The sequence below is a fragment of the Erinaceus europaeus genome, chromosome 9 (genome assembly GCF_950295315.1).
Source record: "Erinaceus europaeus chromosome 9, mEriEur2.1, whole genome shotgun sequence".
Classification (NCBI taxonomy): domain Eukaryota; kingdom Metazoa; phylum Chordata; class Mammalia; order Eulipotyphla; family Erinaceidae; genus Erinaceus; species Erinaceus europaeus.
In genome coordinates, this window is record NC_080170.1 from 123318814 (window position 1) to 123341889 (window position 23076).

Sequence of the window (23076 nt, forward strand, 5' to 3'; positions counted from 1 at the left end):
AGGACAGCAAGAAATTGAAAGGGGAGAGGGAGACAGAAAGACAGACACCTGCAGACCTGCTTTGCACTTGTAAAGGGTCTGCCCTACAGGTGGGTTCAAACCCCCCCCTCCCGTCCACTTCCTTGTGTGGGTTCTTACACTCAGTACTTAGCACGCTTAACCAGGTGCGTCACCTCCTGGCCCCCCATAATCTAATTTCTAATATATTTCAGTGGGGGAAAATATTTTCCATCCACACACTGAGAAACACACTTTCTTCCTTCAAAAATACAGAATGCCCTAAATTTAGTCTTTTATCACTAGCTATGGGTCAAAGCAAACATAACATTTCATCAGACTCTAAAAAAAAAAAAAAAAGAAAGAAAGAAAAGAAAAAAAGAAAAAGAAAAAAGAAAAAAAAAAAAGACCAGCCCAATGTCTCAATGACTTGTTGAGCTAATGAGCCACTGAGGTAAGTGACGTGCGCAGTTCTATGCCTCCCACATAATCTTCCCTTCGCGTACTTGTCTTTCAGTTTTGCTAGGGCATTCTTCCTTCAACCTGTCGATTGAGGAAGACATTATCCAGGTATGAATCAATACAGTCAAGTGGACTTCAAGTCTGGCCAAAGATGTTACAAAACACTGTTTTACCAAGTTCGAAACAAAGTGAAATCAAACAATTGCACATTTTTTGATCTAGCCATTATCCCGAGGTAAGGGGAACAAAAACTAGTGACGGAGGGGCTGGGTGGTGGCACATGTGGTTGAGTGCAAATGCTACAGTGCACAAGGGCCCAGGTTTGAGCCCCTGTCCCCCACCCGCAGGGGGAAAGCTTTGCAAGTGGTTAAGCAGTGTTGCAGGGGTCTCTCTGTCTCTCTCTCCCTTTCTACCATCCCCTTCCCTCTCAATTTCTGGCTGTCTCTGTCCAATAAATAGAGATGATACAAAAAAGAAAAGAAAAAAAAGAAACTAGTGATGGCAAGGGGTGTCATAACTTGGTAAACATTCCTCGCTGATGGAAAAGTCATGACAGTTGTCCTTTATAGAACAGCACCATTTCGATGGCATCTTGGCACAGCACAGCCTTGGGTGCACACTTTGGATGCTTGGAAGATGGCCGTAGGGCACGGGCAGGACCAGGAGCCTGGCAAAGGGGAGGTGAGGAGTGTCCGGGCAGTAAGGCTGATGGCAGGGAAGAGTCTGGACTGAGTCCATTGGGAAAGCACATGGCCACAGGTAGACTGGAGTGATGGGTGAGTGGTATCATATACCAGTATTCTTTTTCTTTCTTTTTTCTTCTTTCTTTTTCCTTTCTTTTCAGTATTGGGGTCTTATCTGCGTGATTCCACAACTTCCCGGTTCACTTTATTTTTATTTCAGAGAGCTAGAGAGAGCAACAGAGAAACGGAGACACCACAGCATAGCTCCACCATCCTTGGAGTTTCCCCCCAGTGTTGTGGTGTTCCCTTGTGGTGTCTGGGATGCCCAGGGCTTCCTGCATGACTGGGTGAACACATGACTAAATGAACCATCTCCTAGTCTTTTCCTTTGCAGAAAGCAAGGCTATGCAAATGAAGATGCCATCTCTCTCCTCAATGGTATGGGTTCCAGTCTCACCCCCTGCCACCGCCACCATATAGGAGTGCCACGGCTTTGGTTCTGTGGTGCCTCGTCCTCTCTCTCCCTCATAATAAATAGTAAACTGTAATGTCCACATGTTATTCTTTTTAAAGATTTTATTTATTTATTACTGGATAGAGACAGAGAGGAATTGAGAGGGGAGTGGAAGGTAGAGAGGGAAAGAGACGGAGAGACATCTGCAGCTTTACTTTACCATTTGTGAAGCTTTCCCTCTGCAGGTGGGGGTGGGGGGCTTGAACCTGGATCTTTGCGCACTATAGTATGTGCACTTAACCAGGTGCGCTACTGCCTGCCACCCCCCATATTATTCTTCTATATATTTTTTGTATTTATTTACTAATGAAAGGAAGAGAGCATGAGCGAGAACCAGGGCATCACCCTGGTACATGAGGCACCAGGGATTGAATTCAGGACCATCTCCACGTAAGTCCTAGGCTCTACCAACCCACCACCTCCAGCTGCCAACCTCATAGTCTCATCTTGATTATTATTATTTTAAAATTTTTGTAAATATTTATTTCCTTTTATTGCCCTTGTTTTATTGTCATAGTTAGTATTGTTGTTGTTATTGATGTCGTTGTTGTTGGATAGGACAGAAAGAAATGGAGAGAGGAGGGGAAGACACAGAGGGGGAGAGAAAGATGGATACCTGCAGACCTGCTTCACCGCCTGTGAAGCGACTCCCCTGCAGGTGGGGAGCCGGGGGCTCGAACCGGGATTCTTCAGCCGGTCCTTGTGCTTTGTGCCAGGTGTGCTTAACCTGCTGCGCTACCGCCCGACTCCATAATTATATATATATCACTGTGGAGTCAACACAATGCACAATGTGCAATACAGCCTAGCTGCCTCCTGGGCCTAATGGTTCATTTGTTATTCAGAGACAGAAAAAGGAAGAGAGAGAGAGAGAGGAGAGGGAGAGGCAGAGAAGGAGATGAAGTAAAGCCCTGCTCCACCATCCATGGAGCTCCCCTGGTGTCATCCATGTTACTCCCATGTGGTGCTAGGATTAGAACCCAGGCCCTCATACGTGGTAAGGCCCATGTTCGACCTCGGTAAAGACTCAAGTCTTTAAATAATCTTGGGTCAGCTTGGTGTGGGGGAAAAGTATCAGTTTTGCATTTCCATCTTGGCTCTTGCATTTGAACCCTGGCCTCACTACTTACTGGTGGTGTGACCTTGGGAAATGATTTATTTGGAACTTGCATTCCCTTTCTTTCTCTTTAAATTTTATTATTATTTTTAATACTTCTTTCCCTCTGTAAGTGGGGACCAGGGGCTTGATACCAGGATCTTGTGCCCTGTAATGTGTGCCCTTAGGCAGGTGCACCACCACCTGACCCTCTTCTCTCACTCTTTTATTTATTTATTCCCTTTTGTTGCCCTTGTTATTTTATTGTTGTTGATATTGATGTCGTCATTGTTGGATAGGACAGAAAGAAATGGAGAGAGGAGGGGAAGACAGAGAGGGGGAGAGAAAGACACCTGTAGACCTGCTTTACCGCCTGTGAAGCGACTCAGGTGGGGAGCCGGGGGCTCGAACTGAGATCTTTATGCAGGTCGTTGCACTTTGCGCCAGGTGTGCTTAACCTGCTGCGCTACCGCCGGACTCCCTTTTCTCTCTTTTTTACTGCTGCTGCCATAAGGATTCACACTCTGCTGAGAATGTATGGCATAAGTGAAGAGGATGTTGTCATCATCCATGAGTTGGGGTCTTTGCAGTCACAGGTTAACATCTATGGCAGATAAAGCTATGACGCATCTGTCTGTGGGTCTGATGAGCAGTACAGATGTCTGTCAGTACTAAACTGGCTCCTGAACCAAGGTCTTTCTTGCCTACATTTGCTCCCTTGTTTGGAGCCAGTAGTACCAATTTAAACTTTTTTTTTTTTTTTTTTTTTTATCACCAGAGCAATGCTCCGCTCTGACTTATGGTGGTGCTGGGAATTGAGCCTGGGACCTCTGGTTGCCTCAGGCATGGAAGACTTTTTGTATAACCATTATGTTATATCCCCAGTCTGTACACTTTAGGTGAAGCCTCTACAAAGCCGAGTATAGCACTCCAGCACAGGACGATTCACTCATCCATACTCTGTGTCGTGGTCCGGGAGGTGGCGCAGTGATAAAAGCTTTGGACTCTCTAACATGGGGTCCTGAGTTTAATCCCTAGCAGCACATGTGCCAGAGTGATGTGTCTGGTTCTTTCTCTCTCCTCCTATCTTTCTCATAAATAAATAAATAAATAATATCTAAAAAAAAAACCAAACCAAACCAAACAAACAAAAAATATGAGGCTGTACCATCCTGCAAAGGGTGGAAGGGCGTCTTCTTGACAGGAAAACAGATCCACCATGTTTTCTGTCCCTCTCAACTCAAGAGCCTGCCTCTCCCCTCATCACCTTCCAGGCTGAAGTAGCTGAAGACAAGCATACAGGCCTGGAGATGCCATCACAGTCTTTCCAGATTAACTAAGAGATTAATTATGCAAGTTTCCTTTATTACTAGCAATACAAATTCGAGTCAAACTTAGTGGTTAAGTTTGCAAATGTCAAGGTAGCAGGGGTGTAAGGAATAGGAAGCAGAGGAGGCAGCAGGAAGGAGTTGGTTGGATGGGTGTGAGTGTGAACCTGGAGACTCAAGGTAGCCTTGGCCACTTCCTTCAAAAAAGCTCCAGTTGAACTTGGGACTTTAATTACATTTAGCGGGGGTAATTTTCAATGAGTCAGCAGTCCAACCGTACTTTTGAGTCATGGAAACTTTTGACAGCACGCAGACTCCATCTGAAGTAAGTTATCTGTGGGATTACTTTTGCCCATTTTCTGTTCTTCAAGGCTAGTGCTGAATCTGAGTGGTTGCATTGGTATGTCGGTGTTTCCTATAACAATAGGAGGGAAATATTTGTGGGGTGAAAAACAAAACAAGAGACACAAAATTCTGTGGCAGCTTTTTTGCTTGGCTCACATAGGCTGGGGACCGGCAGATATTATGCGGTTGCTTCTCTTTAGCCTGTAAGATTGTTTGTGCTGTTACTGTATCAGTAAACCGATTTAGTCCAGGGAAATAGACTGGTAATGGGCACTACCTTAAGATGGTAAAAATCAAGCTAGCCAGTCAATCGGCTTATTAATGATTTGTTACAACAGTCTCTCTCCATATCCTCTTCACTGACTCACTGTAATATTTATTAGGGTTTCCATTTTATTAAGATTGCTACAAAATCTCAATTTCCGCGAGGGACCGCGTCGGAATGACACGGTCAGTATGGCAGGGCTTCTGACATACCTAGGTCTGAAAATCTGGAGAAGCACGGAGGAAAACCAACGAAAGCCAGGATATTAATCAAGGGCTGTGGATGAATCAAGACTCTGGGAACTCCGATGGTGCATTAAAAAAAAAAAAAAAAAAAAAAAGACAGTGAGTTGGAGCAGAAATGCAGAGCCCCAGAGCCTTCGTTAAGAGGGGGGAGGGGGAGGGGGAGGGTGGGATTCCGCTCCGCAAGGCCAGCCAGGTGTTGGGGTGCGGGGAGGCGGGGGGGTGGGCCAGCCTGTCCAGCCTAGGAAACTTCTTATTTTCCCTTGATGATGACTCGGCCCCCAATTTCCCAACGTGGGCATAGGATGCTGCAAAAAGAGGAAGAAGAAGAAGAAAAAAAAAGGGGTGGTGGTGGAGGGGGGGGGGCTGAGTTTTGCTGGAATCCAGGTGACCAGCCGCAGAGGTATCCCGGTTTGGGGCGCAGCGCCCGGGATTCCTGGGGCGTCTGGAAGGAGGAGGTGGCCTCCGCGGGCATTTTCCGGGGAGGGGAGGAGGAAGACAGAAGGGGGGGCCAATGTGGGGATGCACGAGAGTGGTTTCCCGGAATGGGGGGGGGCAGGGCCCCGGCACCCCCTTCTCAGGTCGGGTCACCCCGGGGGCTGCAAGCTGGTGCCACCACGTGCGCCCCGCAGGAGCCCCCGGCCCGCGCCGGAGTGGATTCCCGTGTCCCCCTCCCGCCCCCCGCCAACAGCGCGGGCGGGGCACCCAGGCCGCGCGCGCTCCCCGGGCTGCAGTCGGGCGCGGGCGCGGGGCGGGGCGATGCTCCGCACAGGCCGGGCCGCCGCCTGGCCCCCTCCTCCCTCCCCCCCTCCCCCTCCCCGCCTGCCCGGCCCCTCCCGCGAGCGCATCACGCGCCCTCCGCTGACACCCGGCGCCGGGCCCCAGCTCCCAATTTATCCTCCGCGTGACCGCGGGTGCGCCCGCTGATTGGCCGGCGCCGCCGAGGAGGGCGGGGGGGGGGGGGGGGAGAACGGGCTCCGCCGTCGTCCGGGCAACAGACCCCGCCCGCTGGGGGGCCGGGACGGCGGACGGGGAAGGGGAGGGCGGGGCGGAGGACGTCAGCACGTCAGCCGGGGTGTTGCGTTTTGATTGACAGTTGCCATAGCGACCGGGTCGGTCCGTCGCCATTTTGTTGGTTGGTTTTTTTTTAAACCCTTTCGCTTCCCGCCCGAATAATAATAAAAAGCCCCATTGGAGTGAGGCGGGGGTGGCGGCGGCCGGAGCGGCGGGGGGATCCGGGGAGACTGCTGCCGTCGCCGCTGCGGATCGGACCGGCGCGCGGGAGGTGCGGGCGCCGCCGCCGGGGCCGCCGCCGCCGCCGTTGCTGAGGGGCCGCCGCCGCCGCCGCCGCCGCCGGCGAGCGGGCAGGCGGGCGGGCGGGCGGGCCCGGTGTGCGGGCGCGCGCGTGCGAGCGAGCGAGTGAGTGTGCGGGGTGTGAGCGCGGGCGCGCGTGGGGCGCGGGTGTGAGCGGGCGCTCGGGGGCGGGCGGTTCGGGCGCTCCTGGCGGATCAGCCTCCGCCGCCGCCGCCGCCGCCCGGGCCCGGCGCTGCGCAGCTTCGGAGCGCGCGCCATCTTGTGAGCCTCCCCCAGCGCCGCGGCCCCTCAGCAGCGGCGGCCGCCCTCCGCCTCGCCCGCCGCCGGCCCGGGCCCCGCCGCCCTCCGCCGCCCTCCGCCGCCGCCCCCGCGGTCACCGCGGTCCTCGCCGCCGGGGGAGGGGGGACCCGGGCCCGGCCCCGCCGCCGCCGCGGAGCCGCCGAGGAGCCCGGCCCGGAGCGCCGGGGGGGACAGCGCGGCGGCGGGGTCCCCGACGCCGAGACTCAGCGGAGGGAGCGGCCCCGCCAGCGTCCCGGTGAGTGTCCGGCCGGGCCGGCGGGCGGGCGGGCGGGGAGGACGGAGGGAGGGAGGGAGGGACCTGCCATCTTAGGAGGAGGCGCCGCGGGCCCCGGGGGTGGGCGCGCAGGGGGCGGCCGGGCCTCGGGGGGCCGAGCGCGGGCAAAGTTGCGGGGCCGCCGCGGCCTGGGGGAGCCGGGGGTCCGGGGGGAGCCGGGGGTCCGGGAGCCGGGGGAGCCGGGGGTCCGGGGGGGGTCCGGGGGATCCGGGAGCCGGGGGAGCCGGGGGTCCGGGGGATCCGGGGGTCCGGGGGATCCGGGAGCCGGGGGAGCCGGGGGTCCGGGAGCTGGGGGATCCGGGAGCCGGGGGAGCCGGGGGGAGCCGGGGGTCCGGGAGCCGGGGGAGCCGGGAGCCGGGGGTCCGGGAGCTGGGGGAGCCGGGGGTCTGGGGGAGCCGGGGGTCCGGGGCGAGCGGCGGCGGGGGTGGCGGCCGTCTTCCTCTCCCTCCTCCTCCTCTTCCTCCTCCTCTTCCTCCTCTTCCTCCCCGCGCAGCTCCTCCCTCGACCCTCCTCTCGGGCCGCTCGGCAAGGACAATGCGCGGGTTAAGAAAATGGGGCTGGCTGCGGGGCGAGGCGCCGGCGAAGGTCGGGAGCCCGGGTGTCCCCTTCTTCCTCCTCTTCCTCCTCCTTTTCCTCCTCCGCCCAGCACGGCGGCCATGGCGGGGAGGGGGGGGGTTGCCTGTGTGTGTGTGTGTCTGTGTGTCTGTCTGTGTGTGTCAGTGTGTGCAGGAGGCCGGGGGCACCGGCGTGGGGGTGGGGTGGGGGTCCCCGGAGTGGTGCGGGCCCCAGCCCGGGAATCCCACCCACCCCGGGAGCCTGCGGGGTCGCGCCGGGTTTATTTATAGCCCCCACCACCCCCAGCCATGGCGGACACCTGGGACAGGCCGCTGGGCGGGGGGGCAGCGAGGAAAATGTCAGCCGGGGCAGGAGGGATGCGGGGGGGGGGGGGGGCACCGCGGTTCCCAGAGACCCCTCCCCTGCCCTCCCCACCCCGACATCCGCCACCCCCAGCCCCCCCCCTCCCCGTGCGGTGCCGGGGATCCCGCCCAGGACTCAGCTCCCAGCCCAGAGGAGTCGTCCTCGGGGGGCTTCTGGCGGGTGTGGACTCCCTCCTCCCCCCGCACCCGCACCCGCACCCAGGAGGCGCGGCCACCCATTTCACAGATGGGGAGAGCATCCAAGGTCACGCAGCTGCGGGCCGAGGGGCTGCCCGTGCCCCCCCCCCCCCCCCCCGTCGTCCTGCCCTGGGCTCTGGCCCATTCTGGGGGCCATCCGTGAGTAATGACTCAGGGCTCTAAAGGCCGGGAGAGGGGCAGACAGACGGACAGACAGAAGGGCCCTTGAGTCACAACTTGTCAGGGTGTCTCTCCCTCCCCCTCCCCCAACTATGTCAACAGATTCTGAATGGAAGGAATTAAAAAAAAAAAAAGTCATGGTGCGTTTTGTTCTTCACACTTAATTATAGGCATCATTTAAGTATGGGTGACTCATGCGAAAGTTTTGTGTAAAGTTATTTTTAAGTCTTTTTTTTTTTTAATGTTTGAGTACTCTGTGACCCTTTATGCTTTCCATACACAAAGTTTAAAATGGATATGCTTAGTACTCTGGGGACGGCTTGGTGATTCAGTGGAGCTTCTGTTTGCCTTCCTTTTTTTTACGTTTCTCTAGATTCCTTCAAGGGGATCTTACCTTCAGATAGATGATAGATGTGAGTAGAGATAAAATATGTGCAGGAAAATTTGGGCAGAAGATGATAGTTTAAAAAGAAATAGCAGCTAAGAAGAAAAGTTTGCTTGGTTGGAGTTAAGGCTTTTATTTTTAACTTTTGTGAAAACACACATAAGACTGTAACTTCCAGTTCCCTCTGCTTCTGTAACAGCAGCACCCGCCGTCCATGGTGGCTGTCCCAAGTTCACCTAGACTTTAACCTTTGCCCGAAAGTTCAGTATTCTTGCCAGTGACTACCCCAGCTTCCATCATAAAACTGAATAGAGGTTCCTGTTTAACCCAGAAGGGATGGATGAGCTCAAGAAGTAATATGATTATTCTAGAAAATACGGTCTGCGCTGCCTCTGTAAGATGAAGACACAGACCTTGAAGATCAAGAGATGATTGTGGAGTTGAGGTAGACTGGGATGGCCTCTTGGTCAGGGTGCAAGATGGACCAAGTAGAGAGATTCTGTGATGTTTAGGTATATGATCGTTTCTGAAATAGTTTATTTTGGTGGGGCCTACCAGAAACTTCAACGGGACAGATTATGGTGTGCCAAGGAGCATGCAGCCTTAGGACCACTAATATCCAGAATAAATGAGAAGGTTCGGTTGTAACCAGTTGTCTTGCTTGGAGTTTGGGATGAAAGACCCTTGGCCAGATTTATTCTCTCCCTACTGTATGTAGTATGTTGTCTGAGGCCTGCTTCTCAGTTTTATTTATGAAGAGTTACTGTGTTTGTGATTTTTAAGATGTGGGGGTGGAGAGTAGTAAGTGTAGCAACTGGTATTTGAAGAATTTACATAGACTTTCACGATGCTATGAATATTTATCTGCAAAGGCAAAACTCAAGATAGCTTGCTGTAATCCTTGATAGAGTGATCCTCAGCATACATTTTGTTTTAAAACTATCCAGCGGGTGCGGGGGCGGGAGGAGCCCTGATAATTTACATTGAGTTTTGGGGACTACTTCAAAAGAAAATAGTTTAGAAACTTAGACTGCCCAGACATGTTTCTCACACGGATGTTTATGGTTAACAATCCATGCAGTTTGTAGAAGAGAAGTTTGGATGGGAGAAACTTTGAGAAGGGTATTGATAGGTCATGTGTTACTTTTATATGTGTGTGTGTGTGTGTGTGTGTGTGTGTGTGTGTGTGTGTGGTATCTTTGAACTTTCCCTAAACCCCCACCCTAGCTACTACAAAATATTGGCCATCCAAACTCTGCAAAACCTAAGGACTTCAGGAAAGTCATTGCATTGGACAGATCTTGACTTTTTTTTTTTTCACAAAAGTTTCATAAATGTTACGATTTTGTTGTGTTTGCTACCAGTTATTTAAGCTGAGAACTAAGAGACCCTCACTTTTTGTTGAGTGCTTTGGTGGTTACCTCTGTTAACTCAGATCTGTTTTCTGTTTTGAAGTGAAGATCTTCCTTGAACTCATCAAAACATGGTCATCTGAAACTTGACACTGACAGCCTGCCCTGTCCCAGGGAATTGTGTGATCTGAATGTGTAGACAGTGGCTGCGCCTTTCAAAAGACTTCTTACTATAAACATCTGACTAGTGGACCATGTTTCAGTGGCTGGAGAAATTGTGTCAATTCAGAGTCCAAGGCTTAACACGTCTTCGGATTAAAAATTGAGAAGCTAAAAATGTGTTTAATTATTAGTTGGGGGCAGCAAAATTGTTTTAGATCACCTAAACTTTCCTCCAGTTGCCCCTAAATGAGTAAGATTCTGGGAAACTTCCCTTATATTCGTTGAACCATGTTAAACTAGGGCTGTGAAGTTTACCCAGGGCTGAGTGAAAGTGCAGTGCTGACCTCACAAGGTTGCATTAACTGTGGTTTATGTTAGGTATTAGAGAGAGACCTGGCTCATCTCCTGACCTAGTGACTGCACCACCTTAGTTTTGTGGTTAGGAAACACTGCATTGTGGAAGCCGGCCAGATATTTTGAAAAAGTTAGACTCTTGCTTTGAAGTCTTGCTTCTAGCATTGAAAAGTGAAGTGGAATTAATTCTTCATCGGTGGTGCTAATTTACCAAAGTGAGCACCAACATTTTGCCCATACTGGATCACTTTGGCTTTGTAAACTTTTTCTACGAGTTGTCTACCCTCTCTTCTAGAAGGGAAATTTTGAAAGTTTGTATTACTGTTAAAGTTTTGACAAGGAATACAAGTATTTTTGTTTGAGGCAGGTGTGCTTTTGTCTTATAGAAAGCGTCCAGTAACTTAAGATGTGTGTTAAGTTTGGTCTCTTTCATGGTGGGAGTGGCTCAGTGAACTGGTTTAACATGGAACGAAACTGGTTTTTCAGCATCACCTCTATTTTAAACGGCATCCCTATTCATTACTCCCTGATTTTTCTAAGCATGTAGTATTTTGCAATGGGGAGAGTTGATACGCACGCACACACGCGCGTATATTTTTTCAGGTGATCTTCCGGATCGCTTGTGGTTAGGCTTTGTGTAAAAAGGAAGTGCACTCTGTCCGCCTCCCCCCAGTCTGCTTGCTTGCTGGCAGGCTAGAGGGATGGTCAGTCCGGGAGCCGGCCCCCAGCGAGTCTGGACTGCCTGGACTGCCGTGTGACTAGAGCACAGTGGCTCGCTGTGGCGGTGATGGGACTGACACAGGAATGCACACAGACTTTGCTCTGTGCCTCTCCCGTCTCCTCACTCACGCTTTCCTCACACTCAGCCTTCTAGGCCTTGCCCAGACCACCAGTCTAGATAAGGTGCCCGGCCCATCTTCCTCACAGGACCATAGCTTTTACCACAAAAGCTGTATCATTCCCCCCCCCCGTATTCCTCAGTGCGGCTCTCTCCGGTGGGCTGAAGGTCCAGCTGGGCAGGAGTGGTACTTCCGGGAACACTGGCGTCTGTGGCTCCAGTGCCTGACAGCTGGGGACACGGGCACTTGGCGTGATGGGATGAGTCCGGCCTTCCCGCTCCTGCGTCGGGCGGCCTTGGGCACAGTGCCCTCTGGTCTCCTTGCTCCCTGTGTGCCTGCCCAGGACCCGGCCGGCTGGCCGGCGAGTGAGCTGAGTGCTTCCCGAAGTGTAAACTAGCTTTACTGAGCAGTTAAGTAGTTACTGTTACATGCTTGCTATCAGTTTAGACCGTAAGGGTTACTTCGAACCTAAGGCCGGGCAGGCGGGCCGTGTCTGCACCCTGGGATCTCACAGTGCCGTCTGGCTGCTGTGGCAGCTCCCTGGGGTTAGGGGCTGAGCTTTCTCCTGTCCTGTTGCTTTCCTTCCCGTGCCTGAGAGGACACCAGTTCACAGTCCGGGACAGCGCCCCTCCACACCCACAGGCTGGAGCGGAGTGAGTGAGGTCCTTGGAAGGGCAGACCTGGAAGTCGTACTCGTGACTTGTTCACACTCGCTCTGGACTTGGGTGCCCATGCCACACTGCGGAGGAGGCTGAGCCGTGTGGTCTTGTAGGGGGTCTCCGGCTGGAAATGTGTTTTCTTCTATGAATGAGGGATTGCCTGTCATGCTGATGTTTGAAAAGCAGCTTAAGAAGTAAACTTTGAAAAGACAGCTTACTGCATGAATTGAATCGATAAATTCTCTTTTCCATATCTGGTCAGTTCATTTTTTTTTTTTAATTTTTTTTTTTTTAAATTTTTATTTATTTATTTATTTATTCTTTTTGTTGTCCTTTTTTTGTTGTTGTTGTGGTTGTAGTTATTATTGATGTCATTGTTGTTGGATAGGACAGAGAGAAATGGAGAGAGGGGGGGAAGACAGAGAGGGGGGAGAGAAAGAAAGACACCTGCAGACCTGCTTCACCGCCTGGGAAGCGACTCCCCCTGCAGGTGGGGAGCCAGGGGCTCGAACCGGGATCCTTCCGCTTAGCGCCACCTGCGCTTAACCCGCTGCGCTACAGCCCGACTCCCGTGGTCAGTTCATTTAATTTTTACCGCAGCGCTATGGTAGCGCTGGGGATCGAACCGGGACGTCAGAGACTCAGGCATGAAAGTGTTTGTGCATACCCATTATGCTGTCTCCCCCACCCCGTCAGTTGTCCTAACTATGGTGTGCAAATTCAAGTAAATCATAGACTCGCAGTATATAAAAGTGTGCACATCTATGTCAGACTAGGGGGAAAAGTAGCTCGAGCTGGCGTAGTGAGGGCATTTTGGACCTGGTAGCATGCTATCTTACTGACACTGTCTTCTTTTTTAGATCTTTTTTTTTTTTTAACCAGAGCATTGCTCAGCTGTGGTTTATGGTGGTGTGGAGGCTTGAACCTGGGACTTCAGAGCCTCAGGCATGAGCGCCTCTTTTACATGACCATTTGCTGTCTATCCCCCGCTCTGACACTGATTTCTGCTAGAAACTGGATTCCTCGTTGCTGTGCTGGCTCATAGAGAAACTCCAGGTTGAAGTTAGTAGTCCGCACCCGGCGGAGTTTGGGTCCCTGCTCACATCTCAGCAAATAGTTGCAAGTCACACTCGCATCTTGCCGGTAAACGCCAGTGGAGTTGCAGGGAGGGTAAATGTAGCAGGGCTCTTTTCGGATTACATTTACTACCTAGTCTATTCCTCTGCAGTTTCTGTGGGTTTGAAAAAAAGAGGAAGACGTGGGATTCTTTTGAACTAGAGTGTTAGATCTAGTAGAGAGAAGTGGGAACACTGTTGGTTCTCAAACAACCGTCAGAAGGTCCTGTCCCGGTGTTGTGGGGTTCCCAAGCTCACACACTTCTGTCGGTTTGGGGTGATGTCCTGGCATCTGCTTTATTTATTAGGATCCTCCCCTGGAAATCCTGATATAGTGGGACCGATTTAAGAAACCCTAAGGAGTCTTCTGTCTCCCTAATTTTAGAGAAGGGAGTGAATGCAGAGAGACTTCCATGTATCTGAAAACCAGCAGGTCTGGGACTAGTATTTGTTTCCCGAACTCCTGACCCTTTATTCTTTGAAGAGGGGACAGAGAACAGAGTCCCACTGGTATTAGAATTTATGGAATAGCTGCCATTTTTAAATATGTTGCTTTTTGTGTGTGAGCTCATTGGAGGTGAATGGTCAGCCTACTTTTACAGCCTTTTTAGCCTTACAAAAACATAGTTTGAACTACTCAGACGGGTACTGAAAGGTGGAAAGTTGAAGGTTTTAGAGCTTTAGTGTCAGCACTGCAGTGGGTAGGGTGAGGTGCTTACTTGTCTTGATTAGAAAGAACACAGGTGCGTCGTTTCCCTAGAGTGTTATTTCCATTTCACGGGGTTTATTCTTCGGACTATTGAATTCATTCTATTAGATTAAGGTAAGGGCTGAATTCCCAATTTAAAATGGAAATATTCCTCGAAGAGTATTCTGCATGTATTAGCAGGTTAACACTTTATTTTTATTAATTAGATTGGTAGTCACTAAAAATTTGGGAGGTCAACACCGGCACTCAAAAGGGACCTTTTTGTCATGGGTCCATTTTCTTGCCTGAGGAAAAGAAGGGATGTGTGATCAATGTCGCCTGTGTCCTTTAGGTATGGTCCTGGGCAACACTTTCTGGTCACTTGGTGGCCTCCTGAGAAGGTGTCGGTAAAACGACTGATACTTAAATTTCTGAGGACCCGCTGGAGCGGGTGAGTGATTCTGGAATAGGAGTGTCCGCCCCACTTCCCCCCCTAGTATTTTATCATTTGGTTAGAGTTCCTGTTTGAGCAGTCTTACAGAGTAGTGACAGGTATTGTTCTGATCACCAATGGGATGGTTTTCGAGACTAACAAATATGTACTCATGGTTTAAATAAGAGACCAAGCCCTATAGAGCAGTGTCAGATCACCCCACCTGCAGGTGTCGAGGCTCTTTTTCTTTGCCCCTACCTGTGACTACATAATAAATAACGTCTGTTACAAAGTTACATGGGCACTTGCTTGTGGGTGTGTCTGTTCTGGTGATCGCTGTAGATGTTTGTAAGGTGGATGCACCAAGTAGTCCTGCAGAAAGGAGCAGGCGTGTGTGTATATTCTGTCAGCAGTTTCACAACGTTGGTATGTCGGAGTTGTAGATCTTCTGTCAATAGGTAAATAATCCGTGACTAGTTGTTTGGATTTTCATTTCTTTAGGAGTGAGTTGGAGCAGCCCAGTGTTTACAAGTCTTAATTTTAAATAGTGAGTACTAAACTGTGAATCTTTCATTTTGTGAAAAAGACGTACTTTATAGGAGAGAGAGCGAGCGAGCGAGAGAGCAGAGAATCAGTCCGGCACAGGCAGTGCTGGGGATGGAACTCAGACTCTCCTACATGCAAGTTCTGCACTCTGCCTGCGGAGCCACTTCCCAGGCCGCACATCTTTCATTTTAAGTAGCAAAATGTTCATTTTTGTTATTGTGTAGTTACAGTATTTTCTGACTCTTCTCTTATTTCTTTTGGCGAATTGTTCAAGGGGATCCTTTTTCCTTTTCCTTTTCAGCTGAGCAAGCATTTTATTGTCCTCTGTATGAGATGGTAGGTTATGGTGGTAGAGGCGTTGGCTACAAAAGTCAGATTTGCTTAATTTGTTTTTAGTGTGGAGATAGTTGCATAGTTAATGTAACACAGGTGAAAACATGGCTGCCAGCAAGTATTGAGAGAGCACAGGCACGTGGGATAGTTCTGGGCATTTATCTGGGCGGACTTGTGGGAGGGAGGCTGGCAGATGTGTGGTGGAGGCCTGGCTGGGGGAAGTGATTTTGGGACCGGTTGTGTGCCTGGAGAGAGAGTTTGGCGTGGTGGGGCGGGGCAGCAGTGAGACAGGAGGCTGAGTCTGCAGATTGGGGCACAGCAGTCTGGGTTGGGGGATGAGGAGGGCCGGGAGCAGGCCTTTGTCTTGACATCACATGAGTCACCACTGAGAGACATTATTTGAATGGTGCAAAAAAAAAAAAAGATAACTTTTCCCCCAAAATGGCAGCAGTAGGTAAATTGGTAGAACCTCCATTGTGGTTTTGCAGCGCAGTTGGAAGCCTCAGTAAACAGGTACATTGTGTTAGGTCGCAGAGATGAAGGAGCAGGAGGCCGGCCGTGCCGTAAGCACCAGGGCAGACGCGCTTTTCATCAAAGGGACAGACTTTGTGAAATCAAGCCATTCTTTTTCTTTCTTTTTGCCACCAGGGTTGTTGCCGGTGCTCAGTGCCTGCATTACGAATCCACTGCTCCTGGCAGCCTTTTTTTTTTTTTTTCTATTTTATTGGATAGGATAGAGAGAAATTGAGAGAGCAAGGGGAGATAGAGAGGGAGAAAGAAAGACATCTGCAGGCCTGCTTCACTGCTTGAGAAGCTTCTCCACTGCAGGTGGGGAGCGGGGGCTCGAGCCGGGATCCTTGCGTATAGTACCGTGTGCGCTCAACCGGGTGGCCTACCTCCCCGCCCCACGTTGAGTAATTCTTTATGTTGCCCCCCCCCCCCCCCTTCCCCTTTGTCGGAACACTGCTCAGCTCTGGCTTAGCTCTGCTCAGCTCTGGTTTATGGTGGTGTGGGGGATTGAACCTGAGAGCCTCAGGCATGACAGTCTGTATAACCATTATGCTGTGTACCCCCACCCTCTGTTGCATTTTGATGGTCAAAATGTTGGCTATATTTTAGTCTTTTTGACAGTTACTTTTGGGTTAAAGTTTGAGTCAGTAGGACACCAGTCCTTAAGACTAGTGCTGTCTACTAAAAATTCGTCCTGATTTGTTAGGTTCTCCCTTGAAAAGACCAGTTGTCATACAGTGGTGTTTTTACAGCAAACATATTTGTTACTTGAGAGAGACTGCCTTTGTGGTCCAAAAGATAGTTTCACAGAGCAGTGTTAAGAAAATTAATAGCATCTCATTGGAATATTTTATTACCCAATTTCATTTTTTGAATTTCCGTCTAATGGTTCACTAGTACAGTTTAGAATATCAGTAAATCTAGGTAAGTTTACCTAGGAATTGGCCTGAAGGCCCACAGTTACTCAGCAGTATTAGAGGCAGCTATGCAGAGGGAAGCAACTGAAGGCAGGAGTCTTGGGATTCGTGCAGACAGATAAGGAGGAAGGCTGCTTGCTGAACAAGATTCAGACATCTGACATACAGGGGAGGCTGAGGGCTAAGGAGAGAGGTATGTTTGGTAGGATGGGCAGAAATGAAAAGGTATCTGAGCAGGCAGATGAGTAGGAATTCTCTTTTTTAAAGAAGCTCTTTAGTGATTTATTGTGACTTGCAGGATAATGACCAAGTCAGTCTCCGCATCCGTTAGCTGGGTGATCTGGGCCCAGCTCTGAGTGCCATTTTCTCTGGAGGGTCTCTGGAGGCCCCCCTCCGCCCTTTACCCTAGTTGCTTCCCAGACCTACACTCAACGCCTCTTCCTTTCAGTTTCCTTCCTTCCTTCCTTCCTTCCTTCCTTCCTTCCTTCCTTCCTTCCTTCCTTCTTTCTTTCCTTCTTTCCCCCCTTTTCTGTTAACCAGAGCACTGCCCAGCTCTCTGGCTTATGGTGGTATATGCAGGGAATTGAACATGGGACTTTGCAGCCTCAGGCATGAGAGGTTCTGTGCATAACCATTATGCTATCTACCCCTGCTCTTTGCTTTCTTCACTTTCAGCTCTGATGACACTGTCAGGGAAGACAGCTCCCCTCCCTAGTTCCTCCTTTTAAAAATTTTGTCTCCCTGTACTTTCCTTTCGTAACACTCAGCACAGCAGCTGGTTTTTTTTTTTTTTTTTAAATGCTTATTTGCTTAATGCTCTGCTAAGAACAGGGGCAGAAATATTGTGTCCTTTTGCAGCCTCAGATTGGCAAGTATTTTGTCTACATGCAGTAAGCACTAAATAAGTATTTATTGATGATTCCGTGGGCTACTTGTTTTGATACTTGGTAGTTGAGCCCGGGACCACAGGACAACTCTAGGGGATTTTTTCCTGCCTTTGGGACAGAAGCGCAAGAGGGGTTTATGGGAGTGCTGAAGAGAAAGGAAGGCAAAGGAAGGGGGCAGATGGGGACCCTGGTCTTTACTGAAAGGAGGACAGGAAGCAGGCCTTGTGTTTATTCTAGCACTTAGACCAGTCAGTCCTCTGTAGGGCAGAGAGGGGCCTGCGTGCTCCCCACAGTCAGGTGCCTTCACCAGCTACACCTGACTGCCACCCAGCATTCATGGTCCTGTCGAGTTCGCATTTACAGTAAGCTTCTGCTTTTTCTTCACCTGAAAGATGACGTGCAGGAGAAGACAGCGGTTTGTTTGCATGCTTTTGGCCTTAGCTTTGGCTTCAAGTTTGGGTGACAGAAGGAGATTTGAGGGGGAGTTCACGGTATGGATAGGTTTTCAAAAGAATGAATCTTACAGTCTGAAAATTACGGAAGCTGCTGTTGATGTCAGATGAACAAGACTTTTGAAAGCTTATAAAGATTTGCTTCAGTATGGTTCCAAAATCTTTCTCAGTCAATAGTTGCAGTAGTAAATAGTTAGAAAAGCAAATATCCAGACAGATTACTGAAGGTCTCAGGTCTGTGGTACAGCAGTGAGTCAGGTGGACACAAGGGAACTGGGAAAGCAGCTCAGGTGGCAGAGTGCAGGACTTGCAGATGAACATACAAGGTCCTTGCCCTCAAGACACTTTTTAAAAAAATTGGTTCTGCTTTATATTTTATTTTGCTTCTAATTTACTTTTTTAACCAGAGCACTGATCAGCTCTGGCTTATGGCGGTGCAGGGGATTGAACCTGGGACTTTGGACGCTTAGGCGTGAGAGTCTTTGCATAACCATTATGCTGTCTACCCCCCACACCTCTTTACATGTCAAGGCTCACTGGAGAGAAATGGAAAGGCAAGGGCTGAATGCCATGTGGACCCCTGCCCCCCACCCGATTTTTCATTTTTCAAACTTCATTTTGGTGGCAATGTGTTAGACTGTTTTTAAGCTCCTTGTTACTTTACCTAAGGTGTCGTAGGGCCTAAGGGAGAGAGAACATTTTATAATTAGCAAAGTAAATAAAAAAAAGTTGGATCTTCAACCTTTTGGCAGTTTGGGAAAAAAGATATACATGCAAATCAGTGACTTCTTCCTCCTAAAAATAAGCCACTGTAAATAGTGATGGCTGCTGTCCTGCTATGAACTGGATACTGCATATTCATCAGGGACTCTGTAATGACCTCAGAAACCCTACAAGGTAGCTGGTGGTGCTTTGTCTTGTAAGTTAGAAAACTGAGGTGTGGGGAGTAAATTTATTTAAGGCTAATCCTAGTCGGTTCCATATACTTTCTCCAGACAACAAAACGCCCATAAACAGTTCAGTGCCCTGAAGTCAGACACTTAGAAGAGAGGGTGGGGAGAAAGCAAACCAGACTTTTCATACCGAGGCTGTGAGTGAGGTCCCAGGTTCAATCCTTTGCACTACCATATTGCCGGAGTCCAGCAGTGCTCTGGTAAATACATAATCAAACGTGGTAATAAAATAAAAAGTAATATCGCACCAAAGTCAAAGACTCTGGGGTGGGTGGGTGGGTGGGGAGAATACAGGTCCATGAAGGATGATAAATGACATAGTGGGGTTGTATTGTTAAATGGGAAACTGGGGAATGTTATGCATGTACAAACTATTGTACTTACTGTTGAGTGTAAAACATTAATTCCCCAATAAAGAAATTAAAAATAAAATAAAATAAAAAAAATAAAAATAAAAAGTAATACAATCTTTTTTTTTTTTTTTTTTTTGGTCTCCAGGGTTACTGCTGGGGCTCGGTGCCTGCACCATGAATCCACTGCTCCTGGAGGCCATTCTTTTCCCTTTTGTTGCCCTTGTTTTTTTTCATTGTTGTTGTGGTTATTGTCATTGTTATTGCTGTCGTTATTGTTGGACAGAACAGAGAAATGGAGAGAGAAGGGGAAGACAGGGGGAGAGAAAGATAGACCACCTGCAGACCTGCTTCACTGCTTGTAAAGTGACCCCCCTGCAGGTAGGGAGCCGGGGGCCTTATGCTGGTCCTTGAGCTTTGTACTATGTGTTGTTAACCCGCTTCACTACCTCCTGGCCACCAGTAAATTTTTTTTTTTTTTTGCCTCCAGTCTTATCGCTGGGGCTCGGTGCTTGGACCATGAATCCACGGCTCCTGTGGCCATTTTTTCCATTTTGTTGATGTTGTCATCGCTGCTGCTGCTGTTGTTGGATAGGATAGAGGGAAATGGAGAGAGGAGGGGAGATGGGGGTGGGGGCAGACACCCGCAGACCAGCTTCACCACTTGTGAAGTGACCCCCCCCTGCAGGTGGGGAGCTGGGGACTTGAACCAGGATCCTTATGCCAGTCCTTGCGTTTCACTACCTCCCGGCCTCCAATAAAATCTTTTTAAACCAAATTCAATCCCCTGTCCACTATAAACCACAACTGAGCAGTGTGCTGTGGTTAAAACAAACAAACAAGCAACAGACCTTCTATAACTTATTGATTGAAATAGATAAGTTTTGGTATGCTAGAATCGATGCCTTTTAGATAATAAACAAGAAAATTAGCTGTCAGTATTTGGGGAGATCTGTATTAAGAATATTGCTGTTGTGACAACCACCACCGTATACATCAGTTTGTCCCCAATAAAAGTCATTTTTCCAAAAAGAGAGAACAGTATTGCTGGGCGGCAGTAATATTCCACTATGAGAACTCAGTGCCTGTTTCTCCCTGTTGTGGTTGGGTTGTAATCATGTGACCTGGAGCCTGTCTCGACTGTGAGCATTCTAGCCAGTGATTAGTGGAGGCAGGCATTTTGTCCAGTGAAAGAGGGCTGCAGGTGTCTATCTTTCTCTTTCCCTCTCTGTCTTCCCCATCTCTCTGTCCTATCCAACAACAGCAACAATAATAATAATCACAACAATGATTAAAAGAAGAAAAAAAAAGGGCAACAAAAGGGGAAAAAATGGTCTCCAGGAGCAGTGGATTCGTGATGCAGGCACTGAGCCCCGGCAGTAACCCTAGAGGCAAAAAAAAAAAAAAAAAAAAAAAAAGCTGCAGTGAGTGTCCCAACTGGGCCAGATTTGTGGTTTGAATTTGGGTGTTTTTAACTAGGTAACCTTCCAGCCTGGCCCTCCTGGGACTTTCTGTGACTTGCCCAAGATGCTTTAATGACTTCCTTTTCAGACTCAGCAAAGCTAGATTTTCTTTTGTTTGTAACCAAAACCTTTACTTAGATGACCCTAAGGGAGATAATAGTTCTAAGTAATTCTCCGGGGTCAGGGTACCTGCTTCCAGATAAGAATTCTTGAGGGAAGAACTCTGTTTATAGGAAATAAAGTACTTCTAATAAAACCAGTTTGCTTGGGGCCAGTAGAGACACACTCCATCCCATGCTCCAAGGTGAGGCTCAGGGGCCTGGTCCATACGTGCGGGGCAGAGGCTTCACTAGCTGTGGGAGGAGAGTGCTGCGGTAGCTTTTAAAATAGATTTTTAAAATTTATTTTTATTTATTTATTGGATAAAGACAGAGAGAGATCAAGGGAACGGGGACACACACACACACACATACACACATACACACACACACCCTGTAGTATTGCTTTGCCAGTTGTGAAGCTTCCCACCTGTAGTTGGGGACCGGGGTCTTGAACGTTGGTCCTCACATACTGTAATGTGTGTGTTGAATGGGGTGTACCACCACCTAGCCCCCTCAGATATCTCTTTCTCTCTCTCCCACAGCCCCGGTGATAACCCTGGTGACAAGAAACAAACAAGAAAGCCAGTTTGCATGTTGATTTACTGAATCTGAGCATCAGTTGTAGGCCAGGGTTGTGTTCTAGGTGTTGGGGTACCGGAGTGACAGGGTGGACAAGGGCATATGCTCTGTGGTGGGATGTAGAAGAAACAGGAGAGCAAAGAACAGAGACAGAAGGGAGCACATATGACGGGTCATAGGACAACAGTGATGTGTAAGTGTGTTTAGGAGCTGGACCTTATCAAATACTACTTTGAAATCATTGCCAGATGGCCAGCAGAAGAGTGCATCTGGATAGTTGTACATGTTTTGTCACGTGCAGGACCCAGGTTCGAGTCCAGCTCCCATAGAAGTGCTATCTTTTCTCTGTCTGAAAATTAAAGTCAATTTAGAACAGTGATGCCCTGGTGACAGCAGAAATAACCAGTACAAGCTAGGACTTTGGTGACTGTGGTGAGACAATTTGAAGTTGTACACCTGGCTTTTTTTTTTTTTTTTTTTAATACTTATTCCTTTTTGTTGCCTTTGCTGCTTTATTGTCGTCGTTGTTGGATAGGACAGAGAGAAATGGAGAGAGGAGGAGAAGACAGAGAGGGGGAGAGAAAGACAGACACCTGCAGACCTGTTTCACCGCCTGTGAAGCGACTCCCCTGCAGGTGGGGAGCTGGGGTTTCGAACCGGGATCCTTACGCCGGTTCCTTGCGCTTTGCATCACATGTGCTTAACCCGCCGCGCTAACGCCCGACTCCCAACACCTGGCATTTTATACGATTATAAATCAATACAACCTACTAAAATAAAGTAGAATTAGTGCCAGGAGTCATGACTTATGTTTTGACTATGTAGCAGTAACATTATGAATCTGCCCTCCTATAGAAGCCAGGAAACTCATAAAGTAGCATGCCACCACTGCTTTTAACTTTTTTTTTTTAAAGATTTTATTTATTTATTAATGAGAAAGATAAGAGGAGAGGGAAAGAACCAGACATCACTCTGACACATGTGCTGCCGGGGATCGTACTCAGGACCTCCTGCTTGAGAGTCCAAAGCTTTATCACTGCGCCACCTTCTAGACCACTGCTTTTAGCTTTTAAAAAAGTTTTAAAAATCATCTTTATTGAATAGAAGCAGCCAGAAGTCGAGGAGTGGGAGGATAGGGAGGGAGGGGAGGGAGTTATAGAGACGCCTGCAGCCCTGCATCACCACTTGTGAACTTTCCCCCTGCAGGTGGGGACTGGAAGCTTGAACCCGAGTCCTTGCGCGCTGTGACGTGTGCGCTCAACCAGATGCACCACCACCCAGCCCAGCTGCTGATTTTAGATGTTAAACTATAGACAGTGCAGAATTGTGAGCCCTGAGAGACCGGAAGCGAATGAGCTGAGCGTCTGCCCTAGTGGGATAGCGCACTTTTTAAATTTTTATTTAATTTTTTTAAAATTTAGTTTCCCCTTTGTTGCCCTTGTTGTTTTTTATTGTTGTTGCAGTTATTATTGATGTCATTGTTGTTGGATAGGACAGAGAGAAATGGAGAGAGGAGGGGAAGACAGAGAGGGGGAGAGAAAGACAGACACCTGAGACTTGCTTCACTGCCTGTGAAGCGACTTCCTTGTAGGTGGGGAGCCGTGGGCTCGAACCGGGATCCTTACACCGGCCTTGCACTTTGCGCCACCTGCGCTTAACCTGTTGTGCTACTGCTCGACTCCCAGAATAGCGCACTCTTGTAGTGTGCTGTCTTGCCTTGCTCAAGGCCCAGGTTCAAGCCCAACCTCCACTGCATTGAAAAAAACTTGGCCTGTGGTGGCTCTCTGTCTGTCTGTCTGTCTGTCTGTCTGTCTGTCTGTCGCTCTCTGCCTCTATAAAGGAAAACAACAGATGGGATGAACCCTAGCAGGTCTGACTCTCTG

The 23076-nt window shown here is 49.3% G+C and overlaps 1 protein-coding gene across 3 annotated transcripts in view; it reads left to right on the top strand.

The window, feature by feature from the left end:
• The first annotated feature begins 6525 nt into the window (after positions 1-6525).
• Positions 6526-23076, top strand: part of DYRK1A (dual specificity tyrosine phosphorylation regulated kinase 1A) — a 131552-nt gene continuing 115001 nt past the window's right edge. For 2 of the 3 annotated variants that reach the window (XM_060198692.1, XM_060198693.1), the window contains exon 1: positions 6671-6781. The gene's annotated coding sequence lies outside the window, so the exon portion shown is untranslated. Of the gene's footprint in view, positions 6782-23076 lie in introns of all 3 variants that reach the window. The other variant, XM_060198694.1, reaches the window with a different exon arrangement.